Source organism: Mirounga angustirostris, unplaced genomic scaffold (genome assembly GCF_029215605.1).
Source record: "Mirounga angustirostris isolate CCGP_5_RB_7025 unplaced genomic scaffold, mMirAng1.0.hap1 SCAF_5, whole genome shotgun sequence".
NCBI lineage: Eukaryota > Metazoa > Chordata > Mammalia > Carnivora > Phocidae > Mirounga > Mirounga angustirostris.
In genome coordinates, this window is record NW_026991713.1 from 55,528,035 (window position 1) to 55,542,951 (window position 14,917).

Below are 14,917 nucleotides of genomic sequence, written 5' to 3' on the forward strand. Positions count from 1 at the left end.
CATTGGGGTGCAGGTGTCCTTTCAAATCACTACATTTGTTATCTTTGGGGTAAATACCTAGTAGTGCACTTGCTGGGTCATAGGGTAGCTCTATTTTTAACATCTTGAGGAACCTCCATACCGTTTTCCAGAGTGGCTGTACCGGCTTGCATTCCCACCAACAGTATAAGAGGGTTCCCCTTTCTCCACTTCCTTGCCAACAGTTGTTCCTTCCTGTCTTGTTAATTTTAGCCATTCTGACTGGAGTGAAGTGGTATCTCATTGTGGTTTTGATTTGTATTTCCCTGATGCCTAGTGATGTGGAGCATTTTTTCATGTGTCTGTTGGCCATTTGGATGTCTTCTTTGGAGAAATGTCTGTTCATGTCTTCTGCCCATTTCTTGACTGGATTATTTGTCTTTTGGGGTGTTGAGCTTGGTAAGTTCTTTATAGATTTTGGATACTAGCCCTTTATCTAATAAGATATTTGCAAATATCTTCCCTTATTCTGTAGGTTGCCTTTTAGTTTTGTTGACTGTTTCCTTTGCTGTGCAAAAGCTTTTTATCTTGAGGAAGTCCAATAGTTCATTTTTGCTTTTGTTTCCCTTGTCTTTGGAGAAATATCTAGCAATAAGTTGCTGCGGTTGAGGTCGAAGAGGTTTCTGCCTGTGTTCTCCTCTAGGATTTTGATGGATTCCTGTCTCACATCGAGGTCTTTCACCCATTTTGAGTCTATTTTTGTGTATGGTATAAGAAAATGGTCCAGTTTCATTCTTCTACATGTGGCTGTCCAAGTTTTCCAGCATCACTTATTGAAGAGACTGTCCTTTTCCCTTTGGATATTCTTTCCTGCTTTGTCAAGAATTAGTTGATCATAGAGTTGAGAGTCCATTTCTGAGTTCCTTATTCTGTTCCACTGATCCATGTGTCTGTTTTTGTGCCAGTAACATACTGTCTTAATGATTATAGCTTTGTAACAGAGCTTGAAGTTTGGCATTGTGATGCCACCAGCTTTGGTTTTCTTTTTCAACATTCCTCTGGCTATTTCAGGTCTTTTCTGGTTCCATACAAATTTTAGGATTATTTGTTCTAGCTCTGTGAAAAATGTTGATGGTATTTTAATAGGAATTGCATTGAATGTGTAGATTGCTCTGGGTAGCATAGACTTTTTAAACAATATTTATTCTTCTAATCCATGAGCATGGAATGTTTTTTCATTTCCTGTGTCTTCCTCAATTTCTTTCATAAATGTTCTGTTGTTTTTAGAGTACATATCCTTTACCTCTTTGGTTAGGTTTATTCCTAGGTATCTTATGGTTTTGGGTGCAATTGTAAATGGAATTGATTCCTTAATTTCTCTTTCTTCTGTCTCATTGTTAGTGTATAGAAATGCAAAATTCACAGAAACAAATGAAAATGAAAACAGCTGTTCAAAACCTTTGGGATGCAGTAAAGGCAGTCATAAGAAGGAAGAACATTAGAAAAATTAGAAAAGTCTCAAATACACAACCTAACCTTACACCTAAAGAAGCTGGAAAAAGAATAGCAAATGAAGCCTAAAACAAGCAGGAGAAGAAAAATATAAATATTAGAGCAGAAATAAATGAAATTAGAAACCAGAAGAACAGTAGAACAGATCAATGAAACTAGAAGCTGGTTCTTTGAAAGAATTAATAAGATCAATAAAACCCTAGACAGACTTATCAATGAAAAGAGAAAGGACCCAAATTAATAAAATCATGAATGAAAGAAGAGAGATCATGACCAGGGGAATTCTACCAATAAATAAATAAATAAATAAATATGCGGGGCTCGATTCCTGGACCCTGGGATTATGACCTGAGCCAAAGGCAGACGCTTAATGACTGAGCCACCCAGGTACCCCCAGATATACTTATTTTTACTGCTTTGGTGCTTCCTACTTGCCTTACCCTTGCTTATGGTCATTCCTTTCCACTCAAAGAGTCCCCTTTACCATTTCTTGTAGGGTTGGTTTAGTGAGCATGAATTCCTTTAACTTTTGTTTGTCTGAGAAACTCTGTACTCTCCTGCCATTCTGAATGATAGCCTTGATGGATAGAGTTTTCTTGGCTGCAGATTTTTTTCCTTTTAGCACTTTGAATATATACTACCACTCTCTTCTGGCCTGCAAAGTTTCTGCTGAAAAATCAGCTGATAGCCTTATGGGCTTCCCTAATATGTAATTGCTTTCTTTTCTCTTGCTGCTTTTAAAATTCTCTCTTTATCACTATTTTTTGCCATCTTAGTTACTATGTGTCTTAAAGTGGACCTCCTTGGGTTGATTTTGTTGGGGTCTCTCTGTGCATCCTGCATCTGGATTTCTATTTCCTTCCTCAGATTTGGAAAGTTTTCAGCTATTATTCTTCCAAATTAAAATTTCTGCCCCTTTTTCTTTCTCTTCTTCTGGGATCCCTATAATGTGAATGCTATTATATCTGAAGGTGTCATTGAGTTCCCTGTCTATTCTTGTTTTGCATATATTTTTCTCTCACCTGCTCTGTTTGATTACTTTCCATTAGTCTGTCCTTCTGGTTGCTGACTTGTTCTGCTTCATCTAGTCTACTATTTACTGTATTTTTAATTTCATTTATTGTGTTCATCTCTGATTGGTTCTTTTTTTAAATCGCATTGTTAAGGGTCTTGCTAATGTCCTCCATTCTTTTCTCAAGTCCAGTAAGTATCTTTATGACCATTACTTTAAATTCTCTATCAGGCATATTGCTTATCTTTGTTTCACTTAGGTCTCTTTCTGTGATTTTGTCCTATTCTTTCATTTGGGACATATTCCTCGGTCTCCTTTTTTTAAAGATTTATTTGAGAGGGGGTAGGGGCAAAGGGAGAGGAAGAGAAAGAATTTCAAACGGACTCCCCACTGAGTGTGGAGCCTGATGTGGGGCTCAACCTCACGACCCTCATATCATGACCTGAGCTGAAATCAGGAGTCAGATGCTTAACTGACTGAGCCACCCAGGTGCCACTTCTGTTTCCTCATTTTGTCTAACTCTCTGTCTATTTCTCTGTGTTAGGGTAGGCAGCTATGTTTCCTACACTTGAAAGTAATGGTCTTGTGAAGAAGAGGTACTGCAGTGCCCTGCCATGCAGTGTCCCCTGTTCAGCAGAACCTGGTGCTTCAGGGGTGTCTCCTCTGTGTGATGCTCTGCTGTTGTGGGTGAGCTGCATTTTTCTTCAGCACAGTCTGCAATGGTTCTCTTTGCCTATTGTGAGCAGTGTTTGGTCTTTGTGGTAGTGGGCCAGTCTGGGACACCTTGGGCTTGAATTGAGTCAGACCAGGAATTTGCCAGAGATGCAGTAGCACTAAACTGCAGGGTGCTTTCCCTATGTTGTCTCATGAGATACTTTTGTTGGTGGGTGGGGCCTGCAATCAGACCAGTTGTCTGCCTCTAGACCATTGCTGGGGCCTACATCTAACTGGTGCATGTGGTTCTTTCCCTCTCTCTGGGGCAGGAGTCACTTTGGAGTGGTGCTGGCCACTGTTGGGGCTGCTTGCACACTGCTAAGCCTGTAGTGCCACCCTTTATGGGCTCTGGCCAAGAGACTATTGGAAAGGGCAGATCCACTGAAGCACAGTGCAGAGGTGGTGCAGCAGAGAAGCAGTGCTAGCAAGGTTTTTGTGCCCCCTAGTCCTCTGTGGGAGGGGCTCTGCTGTACTGGGACTGAAGCAGACCATCCTGAAGAGTGGATTGGTGGAAGCATGGGTGGGCGGGCAGGGTGGCAGTGCTACCAAGTTACACAGAGAGTCTGGCAGGTGGAAGTGTGTTTACACTGTGTGTAGCGGAGGGAAATAAAACCTGCCAGTTCCTTTGTTCCTGGAGGAGTTCCCCCAGTGATTTCTTTCCCTGTAGGACATGCTCTGAGATTAGTAAATAAGTCCCTCTCCCATATGACCTCTCCAGGCACCTTTCAAACTGATATTTCTATGCTGTATCTCCATGGGCTGTTTGTTGTATTGTCTCTTTAATGGTGGGGACTCAGTTTCCTATAGCCCACCAGCTCTCCCAGAGCCAAACCTGCTGAGTTTTTTAAATTCCAGGTTTTAAATCCTGCTGGTTGTAAGAACTCATGAAATTCCGCCCCTCTGGTTTTCAAAAACAAATGTTATAGGGATTCGTCTTCCTCATGTGGGGTCCCCAGTGTGGGGGTCTGTTTTCTCCCCTCTCTGTGCCTGTGGCATCCCTTCCTTCTGAGGACAGTCCTGCAAGTCTGTTTAGTTCCAGACTGCAACTCTGCCCTTCCTATCCTTTTCAATATGGCCTTTTCTCTACATTTAGTTATGAAGTTTATTTTTCCAGTCTTTTGGTCAGTGTCTGGGTTATTTATACCAATGTGAGTGTTGTCTAGTTGTATCTGTGGAACAAGGTAAACCTAGGGTCCTCCTACCCTACCATCTTCCACGGGAATCTTCTGCTACATTTTATTCTTAGTGCATAGTAAAATTTATGTGGATGTCTTTATGTTCCAGACCTTAGAATATGTTATGATATTAATGAAAGGGCATTTATTCATCCAAGTCTTTTATCAACAATATTTTTGAGTACCGGTTATATACCCAAAGTAGATGCAATCCATGCATCCATGGAACTCAGATCTAGAGGAATTTCAAGTATGGGGCTTCCTCAAAAATTTAAAAATGGAAATATAAAACCCAGTAATTCCACTTCAGAGTAGGTATCAGAAATACTAATTCAAAAAAATATATGCTCCCCTATGTTCATTGCAACATTATTTACAATAGCCAAGATACAGAAGCAATTCAAGTGTCTGTTAATAGATGAATGGATAAAGATGATGTATAATGGAATATTATTCAGCCATAAAAAAGAATGACATCTTGCCATTTGCAACAACATGGATAGACCTAGAGGGTATTATGCTAGGTGAAATAAGTCACACAGAGAAATACAAATACCATATGATTTCACTTATATGTGTAACCTAAAAACCAAAACAAATGAATAAGCAAATAGGAAAAAAAAAAAAACCCAAAAACATTCACAAATACAGAGAACAAACTGGTAGCCTATTACAGGGAGATGGGTGAAATAGGTGAAGGGCATTAAGAGTTACAAGCTTCCAATTTTGACATAAATGTCAAAGAGATGAAAAGTACAGCATAAGGAATACAGTTAGTAATGTTGTAATAACTTTGTATGGTAACAGATGGTAACTACACATGTGCTGAGCATTTCATAACGTACATAGATGTCAAATCACTGTTTTATACTTGAAACTAATATAATATGGTATGTCAACTAAACTTTGATTAAAATTTTTTAAATTCATTGGAAATTTATGTTTTAATGAGATGAAAGTTACTCCATCCCAAATTAGATAATGTATCCAAGGGTAAATATTATTTCTGACCAGAATGAGAAAGCTTTTAACATAAATCTATTCCTATTTTTTAATTAATTACTGAGAAACACTGTTCACATAAATAAGTAGATGGAATTGGAAAGTTTCATAATAGCAATATAACATGACACTTTAAACTCCTTTTGAGTTATATATCAAAAATTTCAGCAATCCATTATCAAAAATTATGTTTAATGATCTATAAGCTGACAACTCAATTGGTTCTCTTTTCATTTTGTTGAAAGAATATAATTAGAAGTCACTGTGCTTGCAGAAAGATTTATTTTCTATTCATTAGTGGCATTTGCCTTCTCAACATAAACATCAATATTTTAAATTATCTCTGTATTTGGTACCCTGGAGGATTTACATATTGGAGTCACTGTACCATTGCTAGATTCAGTCGGTAAGGCCTCATTTGTGAACTAGATGACCTGGTATAAGAAGGGATGTGAGAAAAGAAAACTAGAATAATCCAAGTACATTCTCAAGGATATTAGCTTTAGGAATAGCACATGTGAAAATTGGGAATTTGGAAATTGATTCTCTGAGAATTATTTGAGCCTCTACACTTCTTTGCAAAGTCTTTATGTGCCCCAGAGATATGTATACCTTTTGCATAAAGCTGATAATCTAGGATAGTTACTAAAAATTAAGATGTTTAAAACCTAGCCTCAGAGACTATAATTCCATAGGTCTCTTAGGGGGCTAGCTAGGAATTTGCCTTTTTTTTTTTTAAACAAACTCACACCAGATGATTCTGATGCAGGATACTCATAGACTGTTTTGCAAAAACAAAAACAAAAAACAGACCTGAAGGGAGAAATAGACAGAAATACAACAATACGGGACTTCAATACCCACTTTTAGCAATAGATAGATCATTGTATATAATGATCTATATCATCTATATACAATCAAATATCTGTATATAAATATCTATTAACAGATATTTATAGAACATACCACCCAAAATCAGCAGAAAACACATTCTTCTCAAGTACATATGGAACATTCTCTAGAACAGATGATATGTTAGGTCACAAAACACGTCTAAATAAATTTGAGTGGAACCTTATCAAGGCCCTTCACCAACAACGTCATGAAACTAGAAATCAATTATAAATAGAAGACCAGAAAATTCACAAATGTATGGAGATTAAACAACATGCTACTGAACAACCAATGAGTCAAAGAAGAACTCAAAAGAAAAATAAAAAAATATCTTGAGACAAATGAAAGTGGAAATACAGCCTATCAAAATGTATATGATACAGCAAAATCTCTCCAAAGAGGGAAGTTCAAAGTGATAAAAGTCTAACATTAAGAAAAAAGAATTAACTAAAATTAACAACCTAACTACACACCTCAAGGAACTAGGAAAGAACAAATGAACACCAAAGTTAGTAAAAGGAAGAAAGTAACAAAGGTCAGAGTAGAAATAAATAAAATAAAAACTAAAAAGACAATAGAAAAGATCAAAGAAACAAAGAGCTGGTGTTTTGCAAAGATAAATAAAACAGATAAATCTTTAACTAGACTTACCAAGAAAAAAAAGAGGATTCAAATAAGTAAAATTAGAAATGAAAGAGGAGATATTACAACTGATAGCACAGAAATACAAAGAATCATGAGAAACTACTACGAACTATTATACAATAACAAATTGGACAACATAAAATAAAGAAATTCCTAGAAGCATACAATCTACCAAGATTGAATCATAAAGAGATAGAAAATCTGAATAGACCAAGTACTAGTAAGGAGATTTAACCAAGAATCAGAAATCTCCCAACAAACAAAAGTCCAGAAGAAAATGGCTTCATTGGTGAATTCTACCAAACGTTCAAAAAAGAATTAATACTAATTTTCTCAAACTCTTCCAAAAGACAGAGAGGAAGGGAACACATGAAAGCTCATTTACAAAGCCAGCATTACCCCGATATCAAAATGAGAGAAGGATGCCACAAGAAAAGAAAATTACAGGCCAACATCCCTGATGAACTACAGATGCAGAAATCCTCAACAAAATATTAGCAAACCAAATTGAACAATACATTAAAAGGATCATACACTATGATCAAGTGGAACATGTTCTAGGTTCAACATCCACAAATCAATGTGTCATACCACACAAACAAAATGGATAAAAATCCTACGTTCATCTCAACAGATGCAGAAAAAGCATTTGGCAAAATTCAACACCGATTCATGAAAAAACTCTCAACAAGCTGGGTATAGAGAAAATAGAATGAACATCAATATAACAAAGGCCATATATGATAAGCCCACAGCTAACATGGTGAAAAATGCTGAAACCTTTTCTTTAAAGATCAGAAATAAGACAAGGCTGCCCACTCTCACCACTTTTATTTGACATAGTACAGGAAGTCCTAGCCAGAGCAGTTAGTCAAGAAGAAGAAAGAAAAGCCTCTAAATTAGAAGAAAAAAAGTAAAACTCTATTTGCAGATGCCATGATACTATATACAGAAAAACCTTAAGACCCATCAAAAAACTATTAGAACTAATAAATTCAGTAAAGTTGTAGGATACAAAATCAATATACAAAAATCAGTTGCATTTATATCTACTAACACCAAACTATCTGAAAAAGAAATTAAGAGAACAATCTCATTTACAATTTCATCAAACAGAATAAAATACTGAGGAATGTATTTAATCAATGAGGTGAAAGATCCATATACTAAAGACAGTAAGACATTAATGAAAGAAATTGAAGAAGACACAAATAAATGAAAAGATACTCCAAGCTCATGGATTGGAAGAATGAATATTGTTAAAATGTCAATACTACCCAAAGTAATTTATAGATTCAATGCAATTCCATCAGCATTTTTTATAGAGAAAAAACAATCCTAAAATTTGTATGGAACCGCAAAAGACTTTGAATACCTAAACAAACTTGAGAAAAAATTAAGCTAGAGATGTCAAACTTTCTGATTTCAAACTACATTACCAAGTTATAGTAATCAAAACAGTATGACATTGGCATAAAGACAGACACCTATATCAATGGAATAGAATAGAGAATCCAGAAATAAACCCACACATATATGGTCAATTAATTTATGACACAAGAACCAAGAATACACAATGAGGAAAGGTTGGTCTCTTTAATAAGTGATGCTGAGAAAAATGGATGGCCACATAAAAAAAAATGAAACTGTACTACTATATTACATCATACACAAAAATCAACCCAGAATGGATTAAAGACTTGAATGTAAGACCTGAAACCACGATATCCCTAGAAGAAACACTGATATAGGCCTTGGCAATGATTTTTTTGCTTTAATACCAAAAGCAAAAATAAATGGTGGGACTACATCAAACTGAAAGGCTTCTGAATGGCAAAGGAAATGATTAACAAAATTAAAAGACAACATACCTAATGAGGAAAAAATATTTGCAAATCATATATCTCTTAAGAGGTTAACATCCAAATTATATAAAGAACTCATACAACTTAAAGCAAAAAATCAAACAGTCTGATTAAATATGGGCAGAGGAACAGAAAAGGCATTTTCCAAAGAAGACTTAGGACTATACAAATGTCCCACAAGTATGCAAAAAGGTGCTCAACATCACTAATCATCAGAAAATGCAAATCAAAACCATAATGAGATATGGTTACATCACCTCACACCTATTAGAATGGCAATTATCAAAAAGATAAGAGATAAGAAGTGTTGGCAAGGATGTGAAGAAAAGGAACTCTTGTGCACTGCTGGTGAGAATGTAAAGTTGTCCAGCCACTATGAAAAACAGTATGGAAGGTTCTCAAAAAATTAAAAATAGAACTACCATGTGATCCAAAAATTCCATTTCTGAGTATCTATCTGAAGGAAATCAAATCATTATCTCAAAAAGATACCTACACCCCCATATTCACTGCAGCATTATTTATAATAGCTAAGACATGGAAATAACGTAAGTGTCCACTGAGAAATGAATGTACAGAGAAAATGTGGTATATGTACACGTAGAATATTACTTGGTCATAAAAATGAAGGAAATCCTGCCATTTGCAACAATAAGGATGGACTTGAAGGCATTATGCTAAGTGAAATAAGTCTGACAGAGGAAGACAAATACTTTATTATCTCACTTATATGTGGAATCTAAAAAAAAAAAACCAATCTCATAGATACAGAGAACAGATTGCTGGTTGCTGGACATGAGGGTTAGGTGGTGGGTGATATGGGATAAATGCAAACAAAAGGTACAAACTTCCAGTTTTAAGATAAATAAGTTCTGGGGAGGTAATGTATAGTATGGTGACTACAGTTAACAACACTGTATTGCATATTTCAAAGTTGCTAAGAGAGTATGTCTTAGAAGTTTTCATCCCAAGGGAAAAAAATTATAACTTTGTGAGGTGATAGATGTTAACTAAACTTACTGTGGTAATCCTTTTGTAATATATACATATATCACTGTATTAAGTACCTTAAATTAATACAATGTTATATGTCAGCTATATCTTAATAAAACTGGAAAAAATCCGATACTATAAAATCCTTGGACCTTTCTTTTTTTTAAGATTTTATTTATTTATTTGAGAGAGAGAGAGAGAGCAAAAGAAGAGGGAAGAGGCAGGAGGAGAGGGAGAAGCAGGCTCCCTGCTCTCTCCCCACTGAGCAAGGAGCCTGATGCAGGACTCAATCTCAGGACCCCGGGATCATGACCTAAGCCAAAGACAGAGGCTTAACTGACTAGGCTACCCAGGCGCTCCCTCTTTGGACCTTTCTTTTGGTGAGGGTTAAGAAATAAGCCCGTTAATTTTTTATATTTAAAGTAAAATTCGCACAACATACAATTAACCATTTTACAATTCAGTGGTATATAGTACATTCACTATGTTGTGCCATCACCACTCTCTAATTTAAAACCTTATCATCATCACCTGAAAACATCCTTTTCCCATTAAGTAATCATTACCAATTTCCCCTCTCCCCAGCCCTGACAACCACTTTCCTCTTTCTGTCTCTATAGATTTACCTATTTGGGATACTTCATACAAGTGGAATCATACAATATATAAATTTTTGACTCTGGCTTCTTTAACTTAGCATGTTTTCAAGGTTCATTCGAGTTATAGCATGTATCAGTACTTCATTCCCCTTTCAATATGAATATTTCATTATATGCATACACCACAATTTACTTTGAATGAAAGTTCTAAGGATTCACAAACCCTTCCAAAAGGCAATGCATGAAGTCCCTTAAAGACACTGATTGCATGGACCATCAAGGGCTCACTGATCACAAATTACAACCCACAAATATGACTGTGGCGCTGGCTAAGTTCACATGGTGTGAGAATGACAGTAAAAGAAGAGACCAGGGACAGAAAGAATGTTGGAAAACACCAATATTTAAGGAATAGGTAAAGGAGGAGGAGCCTAAATAGATATGGGAATAGAGAAAAAGAATGAGACAGCCAAAAAGCATCCCAAAAAATTTCAATGAGTGATATTGTCATATGGTAGAGTAAGAAACAGAAGAACACAAAATTTTCCACTAAATTTAGCAAAAGAGAGATCATTTTTGAAATGATATAATTGAGGTCATAAAGATTGAGGTTAGATGGCAGTCATTTGAGAAATAATAGAGGAAGAAGAATATGTGAAAATGCATACAACTCATTTAAGAGACGTAATTGAAGGAGAAAGATGCTTGCTGCGAGTACAAGGCTGGAGACATTAGAGTATTTTTGAAGATGTGAAAACAAAGAGCATTTTTTTATTCTGAAGAAATAAATGAATGAAAAGATTAATGATAAGGAGCTGATAAATAACTCAAGAAAATACAAAGGTAGGAACTCCCAAGCTCAGCAGGAAGTAGCTAAATAATTACTGAATTAATGTAGGATGTAGACAAGATTTGGGTTAAAGGAAGAGATGTCTGGTGTTAAAATTCTGCTTAATAGGTAAATGCCAGCAGGTCAGTAGATGACAGTGATGAAGAGGAATGGAAGGTGATGTTTCTGGATTACATAATCCTCCAATGATCAAGGATTTCTGTAAGAGGGTTCAAAGGAGCATGCTTAGAAAGTAAAGAGCTATAATAATGATAAATAAGCCAGACCTATAAGAAACACCTAAATTAGAAAGTATACTTTGAGTCAGCCATTTAACAAGTTTCTTGAGTGCTTACTCTTTACTGGGAACTGTGCTAAGGACTTAAGTTATAAATATGGATCTTTCAGTAGTTCTCAACCAGTGATACTACTTAAGGGAAGGGTGCCCATAAAAATCACTGAAGAATTTACTGGAAGGCCTAGAACTACATATATGTCCTTCTGGGGAATTAAAAAAAAAAATTTAGGGCACCTGGGTGGCTCAGTTGGTTAAGCGACTGCCTTCGGCTCAGGTCATGATCCTGGAGTCCCGGGATCGAGTCCCGCATCGGGCTCCCTGCTTGGCGGGGAGTCTGCTTCTCCCTCTGACCCTCCTCCCTCTCATGCTCTCTGTCTCTCTCTCTGTCTCAAATAAATAAATAAATAAAATCTTTAAAAAAAAAAAATTTAAGCAGCTTTTGTTACTTTCATTTTCTTTAAAGATTGATTGGAGAGAGAGAGAGAGAGAGTGCACGCATGAGTGGGGTGGAAGGGCAGAGGGAGAAGGAAAAGCAGACTTCCCGCTGAGCAGGGAGCCTGGTGTGGGGCTTGATCCCAGAACCGTGGAATCATGACCTGAGCTGAAGGCAGACGCTTAACCAACTGAGCCACCCAGACGCCCCTGTTGTTTTCATTTTGATGGTACCAGATTTCTTTGTTAGAGTGATTAGTAGTAGTTAGCTATGAGATGCTGGAATAAAGCACAATCTGTCTTATACAGAGAAAAAGATGCAATATCCTAAAATAACTACAGAGAAATAAAAATCTCTAATAGAAATATATAAAATGCTATGGGAAGAGAGGATGAGAGTGTTCACTACGTCTAAATGTACAGAAGGGAAAGTAACATGTAGGAGGAGCCTTGTATGTTGAGTCTCTCATCCAGTGTATTTTCTAGGCTTAGAAAGGGGGAGCAGCCCATGTAGGAAACTGAGGTCAGAACGGTAGCCTGAAGCCATATTTGGAGGGACACGGCATGGATGTTATTTGTACTTATCCTTACAAGAAATTCTGGGAGGCAAGTGTGGAGATTGGGAGATGTTCAACAAATAAGCTAATGAAATAATGAAGTTTATCTTTGAACATGTTGCCATGTTGCCACAGTGTAAAGAACAGGTTATTGAGGGGAAAAGGGAGTGGAGAACATCTTGTAAAAAAGTTACTGAAATTACTTACACTAAAGCTGATAAAAACTAAAGCAGAGCAGAGGCTATGGCAACAGGGTAGAGTGCAAGGATTTGGGAAAGACCTGAGAAATACAGTGAAGATGTGAGTAACAGAAAGACTCAAGAAAGACTCCATGTTCCTTAACATAAACAACTGAACAGATAGATGGTGGTGACACTGACCAAGGTTAGAGAGTCCAAAGAAGTAAATTCTTCAAGGCCAGGGTAGCATATACTAAATCCAACCACATATATAAAGTGAAATAATGCCAATATAAGAAATTTTATATATATGTATTTTTTGTCACACACTTAGACAATTGATTATTCTACCGAAAAGTCAAGGCCATCCGTGTGACTTGCTGACAATCATGGGTCTGTGTTTTAGTTTTCAAAGAAGTTAAGCTGCAAACGATGTGAGCCATCCTCTAGGTCGCTTACCATATCACATAAATCAGAAGTTGCACAGTCTGTCAGGAGAGTTCTGGGAAATATGGATTTAAAGGAATTCCTCCTCCTTCCTTCTTCCTCATCCCCCTTTGTCTGCCTAAGGCATGAAGATTAATCAGACATTTACAGCAGCAAATGGCAAGATCTTATTCATCATGGTGTGAGGGTGATTTGTTGTGCTCCTGAACAAAAGCAAAATGGCAGCATTTAAATGAACTGACACATCAGATCTCTTCAGCTGTTCTTTAAAAGTAATACATTAATCAGGGGATAAACAAGGTATTGTCACCCTGACAAAATTTTAGAAGGACTGCATCAGAGAAATCTCCTGAAATTACTCCTATTGAATACAAACTGGGGCCTGACATTTTCCAAAACGGACAATATGTCTCAGAAATTTTTAGCTGTTTATTTTTAATCTTTCTAAAGAAGAAATAGATTAGTGATCTGATTCTATAGAATATGGTGAGTTTCATCCAACGTATTTACCCTTTATGTATTAAATTACTACCCAATATGAGCATGGTGGAAAAGAACTATTAAAAAGCCTCAGGTCATTCTTAGCATGAAAAGAACAAAAATTTGTTACCAAACAAAAATACAATTTTTGCTTGAGAACAATCAACAATACTTTTAGATAAGCTCATGACATATTTCAACACATGAAATGGTTGTTTTTGAGTGTGTGGGAGTTTTCAAGTGCTACAATTAATGTAAATCTAAAATAATTTACAAAGTACACAAAATACAAAGATATACTCTAAGAATATGTGTAGATTATATACAAATGAATCAACATTTGTTTCCATAAGAAACTCTTCCCCTCCCTTTTTTTACTTAACCCCTTTATTTATTGAAAAGGTGAAGTTTTCATTTATTTCCTTGATTTTTATCAAAGTGCTATCAGAAAACTTTCCTATTAGATACAGCTTGGTGGTAACAAAAAATAGTGACTTATTAATGACCTTCAATATATAGGAGTTAAAATCCCATACTTTGTTATCAACTGGATAAAAAAAAGTAGAACTTAAATATTCTCACCATAAAAAAATGGTAATTATTTCACGTGACAGAGGTAATTATTTGACGTTAGCTAGCTGCTATAGTGTAACCATTTTGCAATATGTAAGTGTATCAAATCAACATGTTGTACACCTTAAACTTATACCATGGTATATGTCATTTATATCTCAATAAAGCTGAAGGAAAAAATAGAGCAAAAAAGCATATGAAAACCAGGTGCAGTAGATATGTGATTGATTCTATTTCACAGCAGATCATTTTTTTAAGACAATTAAGGTAATCTCATCACCCTTGCCAGAAATTGCTTCAGGCCCAATTTTTTTTCTGTTTTTTTAACGATACATGAAACCTGCTGAGGGGTGTGGAAATGTGTTTCTTGTTCTTTTAAAAAAAATATATGGAATGATTCACGAATTTGCATGTCATCCTTGCATAGGGGCCATACTAATCTCTGTATTGTTCCTATTTTACTATAGTGCTGCTAAAGTGTATCTTGTTCTTAAAAGACATGTATAAGAAAAGATAATCTCTCATCCTTATCTTCTCTGATATGTGAAAAGAAGCCATCTTCCTACCAGCTTAATGATGAAGACACCATTAGGGAAGACAGGAGAAAACAAAAAGGGAGAAAAATAAAACTTGAGTCTTTGATACCATCCTTGAATAGCTAAATCAACCAACACTAGAATCTATGCTAACTCTTATTGTAATGTGAAGTAACTTTACATACTGTTGAAGGTTATTGTCATCAAAGTTTGCTAT

General features: G+C 36.1%; 1 long non-coding RNA gene and 1 pseudogene across 2 annotated transcripts in view; both read right to left on the reverse strand.

Annotated features, from left to right (window-relative positions):
- The window catches only part of LOC135364416 (uncharacterized), a 240,121-nt gene that overhangs the window by 90,951 nt on the left and 134,253 nt on the right, over positions 1–14,917 (reverse strand). The window lies entirely within an intron of this gene.
- Positions 14,547–14,646, reverse strand: LOC123845095 (U6 spliceosomal RNA; annotated as a pseudogene).